This window comes from Triturus cristatus, chromosome 2_2, assembly GCF_964204655.1.
Source record: "Triturus cristatus chromosome 2_2, aTriCri1.1, whole genome shotgun sequence".
NCBI lineage: Eukaryota > Metazoa > Chordata > Amphibia > Caudata > Salamandridae > Triturus > Triturus cristatus.
The window spans coordinates 479,414,207-479,419,284 of record NC_140582.1 but is presented as its reverse complement, the minus strand read 5'-3'; the positions used below and the strand labels follow the sequence as shown (position 1 = coordinate 479,419,284).

The window sequence follows — 5,078 nt, the reverse complement described above, 5'->3', positions numbered from 1 at the left end:
TTGACTCCCGGATCCCAGCCAGGGCTCCAGGAGGTCGGGCGCATCTGCGCCTAGGGTCCCCTCCGTCAGTCGGAGCGCGCGGGTTACAAGAAAGGTGGGTAGCCTTCCCCCGGATTAGTAGGGGCAGGGTATGCTGGAACACCCCTCTGGGGCTGGCGGTTCTTTGCCAGGGACCAGATGGGCTACGCCCAGGCAACATCCTCCCAGGCATCCGGGGCTCCCTCCTCCGCCCCGCGGCATGGCAAAGTGCCCAGGGACGGGCTCCATGGTGCCACGGGTAGTCCTCCCCCGGGCCCGAGAGCTCCATCGGTCCTCCACGTGCCTGAGGCCCAGCCGGGGTCCCCGAGCCCCCCGAGCCCTCGGTGGGTGGGCAGGCGGGAGCCCTACCACTATGGCTCGGCTCGGGGCGGACAGACAGGAGTCCTTTCAGTTGCCGGCCATCTGGTCGCACCTTTCCCCTCGGCCATCTGGTCGCGCGCAGTGCTTTCCAATGGGGTGACCAGATGGCCGGGCCGGCCTGGAAGTCCCGATGAAGGGCCATTTGCCTCCCGGATCCCAGCCAGGGTTCCAGGAGGCCGGGCGTGTTCGCCCCTAGGGTCCCCTCTGTCACTCGGAGTGCGTGGGTTACCAGAAAGGGGGGTAGCCTTCCTCCGGATTACTAGGGACAGGGTAGTCTGGGACCCCTCTCGGCCTAGCGGTCCTCAGCCGGCAGCTGGACGGGCCCAGATGCCGCCCCAGCCCTGGGTCTGTCCCGGGGCCTGCCGCGTATCAGGCTGCCCCGGATGAGATCCGGCAGGCATCCCCCTGCTGGGCTGGGTCCATGGGCCCCTGGGAGGATGGCCTCCCCACCCCAGGCACAGTCATGGGTCCTGCCGCGTGGCAGGTGTGCCAGAACGAGTTCCCGTGGGCTCCGTCCTGGGTCCTGCCACGTGGCAGGGTGGCCTGGAAGGGGTCTAGCGGGCCTGGGGAGGCTTCCCCTGTGCCTCTGGCTGGGGTTCCCCGAGGGCCCGGGAAGGGCAGCCTTCCCACCCCGGGCTCCGTCCTGGGTCCTGCCGCGTGGCAAGGTGCCCAGGACGGGGTCCGGCGGGCCAGGGGAGGCTTCCCCTGTGCCTCCGGGCTGGGAGCCCCGACTGGGTTCAGGGGCCAGGCCGGGCCCCGGGTCGGGGGGCTCCGACCCGGGCCCCGTCACCTGGCCTGCGGCACACCCAAAGGCCTGGGACGGGGTTCCGTCGTGCCCGGAGAGCCTCCCCTTGCTCGGTTGGGTTCAGGAGCTCCGGCTGGGCCCTGGGGAGGGCAGCCTCCCCACCCTGGGTTCCGTCCTGGGTCCTGCCACGTGGCAGGGTGCCCGGGATGGGGTCTGGAGGGCCCGGGGAGGCCTCCCCTGCGCCTCCGGGCCTGGGAACCCTGGCTGGGTCCATGGGCCCGGCCGGGCCCTGGGTGGGGGGCTCCGGCCCCGGGCCCCGTCCCCCGGCCTGCGGCACTCCCAAAGGCCCGGGACAGGGTTCCGTCGTGCCCGGGGAGCCACCCCTTGTTCTGTTGGGTTCAATAGCTCCGGCCAGGCACCTGAGGGCCCCGGGGAGGCTGGCCTCCCCACCCCGGGCTCCGTCCTGGGGCGTGGCAGGGTGCCCGGGACGGGGTCCGGAGGGCCCAGGGAGGCTTCCCCTGCGCCTCCGGGCCTGGAAGCCCTGGCTGGGTCCAGGGGCCCGGCTGGGCCCAGGGTCGGGGGCTCTGGCCCCGGCCCCGTTCCCCAGCCTGCGGCACTGCCATAGGCCCGGGATGGGGTTCCGTTGTGCCCGGGGAGCCTCCCCTCGCTCGTCTGGGTTCAGGACCTCCGGCCGGGCATCTGAGGGCCCCGGGTGGGCGGCCTCCCCGCCCCGGGCTCCGTCCTGGGTCCTGCCGTGTGGCAGGGTGCCCGGGGCGGGGTCCGGAGGGCCCAGGGAGGCTTCCCCTGTGCCTCCGGGCCTGGGAGCCCTGGCTGGGTCCAGGGGCCCGGTCGGGCCCCGGGTCGGGGGCTCCGTCCCCCGTCCCCCAGCCTGCGGCACTGCCAAAGGCCCGGGATGGGGATCCGTTGTGGCAGGGGAGCTCGTCTGGGTTCAGGAGCTACGGCCGGGCCCCTGGGGGCTTCCCCTGCGCCTCTGGGCCTGGGAGCCCCGGCTGGGTCCAGGGGCCCGGTCGGGCCCCGGGTCAGGGGCTTCGGCCCCGGGCCCTGTCCCCCGGCCTGCCGCTCTGCCAAGGGCCCAGGACTGGGGTCTGTCGGGCCCGTGCAGGCCTCCCCTGCTTGTCAAGGTGTCTGCGGGCCCCGGGTCTGAGGGCCCGTCGGGTTATCACGCAGCCTTCATGGCTGAGGCCCAGCTGGGGCCCTGGGCCTCCGGTCCCCCATGCCCCGGGGCCCGCTCACTCATTCATTGAGGCACAGAGAGGCCAGATGGCTTCCCTTTCGAGCCTGGCCATCTGGTCGCGCCTTTCCCCTCGGCCATCTGGTCGCGCCTGTCCCCTCGGCGATCTGCTCGCGCCTGTCCCCTCAGCCATCTGGTCGCGCATGTCCCTTCGGCCATCTGGTCGCGCATGTCCCTTCGGCCATCTGGTCGCGCGCAATGCTTTCCAATGGGGTGACCAGATGGCCGGGCTTGCCTGGAAGTCTCGATGAGGGTCCATTTGCCTCCCAGATCCCAGCGAGGGCTCCAGGAGGTCGGGTACATTCGCGCCTTGGGTCCCCTCTGTCACCTCGTGTGCACGGATTACAAGAAAGGGTGGTAATTTTCCTCCGGATTACTAGGGAGAGGGTCAGTCAGACCTTCGTGAGGTCCGGCGATTCTGAAACAGGGGAAGGCAGACCCAGGGCCCGCCCGCCGGGGCCCCCAGGGGCCCCGATACGCTCCTGCCTCTCAGCCCCTTTCCGATGGTCCTTTCTCTCTGAGTTTTCTGGGTCAGACCCCCGTGAGGCCTGTGGATCCAGAGACATGGGAAGGCAGCACCCGGGCCCGCCCGAAGCAGGGCCCCCAGGGGCCCGGGTTCGCACACCTGCCTCTCAGCCCCCTTCCCGATGGTTCTTTTCCTATGAGTTTGCTGGGTCAGACCTCCGTGAGGTCGGGCGATCCTGAGATGCGGGAAGTCAGACCCCCGTGAGGCCTGTGGATCCAGAGACAGGGGAAGGCAGCACCCGGGCCCACCCGCCGGGGCCCCCAGGGGCCCGGGTACGCTCCTGCCTCTCGCCCCTTCCCAATGGTCCTTTTTTCTCCGGGTTTGCTGGGTCAGACCTCCGTGAGGTCCGGTGATAGCGAGACGGGGAAGGCAGCACCCGGGCCCGCCCGCCGGGGCCCCCAGGGGCCCGGGTACGCACCTACCTCTCAGCCCCTTCCCGATGGTCCTTTTTCTCCGAGTTTGCTGGGTCCTACCTCCGAGAGGTCCGGCGATACCGAGACGGGGAAGGTGGTGCCCGGGAACGAACCTGCCTCTCAGCCCCTTCCTGATGGTACTTTTTTCTCCGGGTTTGCTGGGTCAGACCTCCATGAGGTCCGGCGACCGCGAGACAGGGAAGGCAGCGCCCGGGCCCTCCCGCAGGGGGCCCCCGGGGGTCCGGGTGCACGCCTGCCTCCCGGCCCCTATCGAAGGGCCCTCCCTTCGAGCCCGCTCGCCCCGGGAGCAGGCAGGGATGTGAAGCCACCATCCACCCTGCGCAGGGCGGCCTGAAGAGGGGATGCCCCGGCCGTACTCTCATCGATTGGGCACTCTCGGTCCCTTTAGGGATGGACTGCTTGGCTAGCCTCGGCTGTTGTTTCAAGCAATTCGCTTCCTCCCCGCATGGACCGTCCGACTCGAGGGCCTGCCGGCTGGCGGGAGGCCCTTCACCCTACCCAGCAGAGCAAAGGTCGAGCGGCCCTGGCAGCTCGTGCCCCCCAGTGGTCTGACCCCGAGCGGAAGGGGTCAGGTGGCGCCAGGCCCTCGAATGCTGCTGCCCAGCAGGTCCGTAGGCCCTGTGCATCCCATGCCGTCACCCCTCTCCACCCAGCACATTTCCGCAGCAGCTCGGAACGACCTTTCCGTGGGGGGTGCCACCGCCACCAGGCCCCGGCACCCCTGCGTCTCGCTCAGGCTGCGCCTCGGCCCGCCTCTCCCTCCCAGGGGAGACGGCTGGGCCTGCTGGTGCCCATGCGACCTGCCACCTCTCTCCACCCCTCCGGCGAGCCCTCCCGCCCAGGCGGGTGTGCTCCTTTCCCCCCAGCAGACTACCGAGAGGGAGGGGTGTGCGTGAAGGTGGTCCGGTCGGGGAGATGGGCACGTGGCCCCCCGAACCCTGTCAGCAGGTGCGGCTACCTGGTTGATCCTGCCAGTAGCATAAGCTTGTCTCAAAGATTAAGCCATGCACGTGTAAGTACACACGGCCGGTACAGTGAAACTGCGAATGGCTCATTAAATCAGTTATGGTACCTTTGATCGCACCATCTGTTGCTTGGATAAATGTGGTAATTCTAGAGCTAATACATGCCGACAAGCGCTGACCTCCCGGGATGCGTGCATTTATCAGACCAAGACCAATCCGGGCTCACCCGGCCGCTTTGGTGACTCTAGATAACCTCTGGCTGATCGCACTTCCATGGTGACCACGGGTAACGGGGAATCAGGGTTCGATTCCGGAGAGGGAGCCTGAGAAAACGGCTACCACATCCAAGGAAGGCAGCAGGCGCGCAAATTACCCACTCCCGACTCGGGGAGGTAGTGACGAAAAATTACAATACAGGACTCTTTCGAGGCCCTGTAATTGGAATGAGTACACTTTAAATCCTTTAACGAGGATCCATTGGAGGGCATGTCTGGTGCCAGCAGCCGCGGTAATTCCAGCTCCAATAGCGTATATTAAAGTTGCTGCAGTTCAAAAGCTCGTAGCTGGATCTTGGGATCGAGCTGGCGGTCCGCCGCGAGGCGAGCTACCGCCTGTCCCAGCCCCTGCCTCTCGGCGCCCCCTTGATGCTCTTGACTGAGTTTCCTGGGGGTCCGAAGCGTTTACTTTGAAAAAATTTGAGTGTTCAAAGCAGGCCGGTCGCCTGAATACTTCAGCTAGGAATAATGGAATAGGACTC

At 68.0% G+C, this 5,078-nt stretch overlaps 1 pseudogene; it reads left to right on the top strand.

Moving 5' to 3' along the window:
- The first annotated feature begins 4,314 nt into the window (after nt 1-4,314).
- The window catches only part of LOC146862390 (18S ribosomal RNA), a 1,050-nt pseudogene continuing 286 nt past the window's right edge, over nt 4,315-5,078 (top strand).